Source organism: Arachis ipaensis, chromosome B03 (assembly GCF_000816755.2).
Source record: "Arachis ipaensis cultivar K30076 chromosome B03, Araip1.1, whole genome shotgun sequence".
NCBI classification, from domain to species: Eukaryota; Viridiplantae; Streptophyta; class Magnoliopsida; order Fabales; family Fabaceae; genus Arachis; species Arachis ipaensis.
The window spans coordinates 37,953,994-37,954,884 of record NC_029787.2 but is presented as its reverse complement, the minus strand read 5'-3'; positions in this window follow the sequence as shown (position 1 = coordinate 37,954,884).

The following is an 891-nucleotide window of genomic DNA, read 5'->3' as shown; positions in this document are numbered from 1 at the left end:
CAACCATGCAGAAATTTGAAATTTCTTTTTATAAAAGCTGCAACAGTTTGTAAGAAAATCATTGATTTACCATGTTCTTTTTATAATATGTAAGAGAAATTAAAGTAGTTATATAAAAATTTTAGATATATGATATTATTCTATTTTGTCATATAAGAATGAATAAAATGTTTGTTAGGTGATATAGTCTTCTTTCTTTATAATTCTTCTTCTATTTCAATCTTTTGTTGATATTTATTTTTCTTTGGATTATTTTATGTATTTAATATTAATATTAATATTATTTTCATTTAATAAGTAGATGAGCAAAAGAGATATTTATTGAGGAGTGCTAAAAGGTTAGTAGAATTTGTGATGTTTAGTCATCAATTAGTGATCAATAATATTTTTAATGGTATGAGATGATATCTAATGGTGTAGGATTACTTATTTTTCTTTTAATTATTAAGTACTGACCAAATTTTAATAAAAATATTGATCTCCTAAATTTTTTCGTATTTATATTTAGATGACTTCTTTATTATATTCTTAGTATTTAAATATAAATTTCCTATTAATTATATGCACCCATTGGCATTTGCTTGCGGAACAACAATGGCATATGATGATATAAGTTAAGAGGAATAAAAAAAAATTCACGTTGAAATAGATGTATACGGTAGCTATAGGAATTGATAAATTCTTACGTGTGATAGGTGTTATTATTCATAAGCTCACATGTGTAACGGTGATAAGGTATAGCTTCATTTAATTTATATATATGTTTGATGATTTTTTGTTGTTATGTACATCGTGCCTATCCAGCAAATTATCTACTCTCTTATTATTAGTGGCGTTAAACAAATAGTGTTTATTATAATTATAATTATAATTATAATATAACGAAACGTG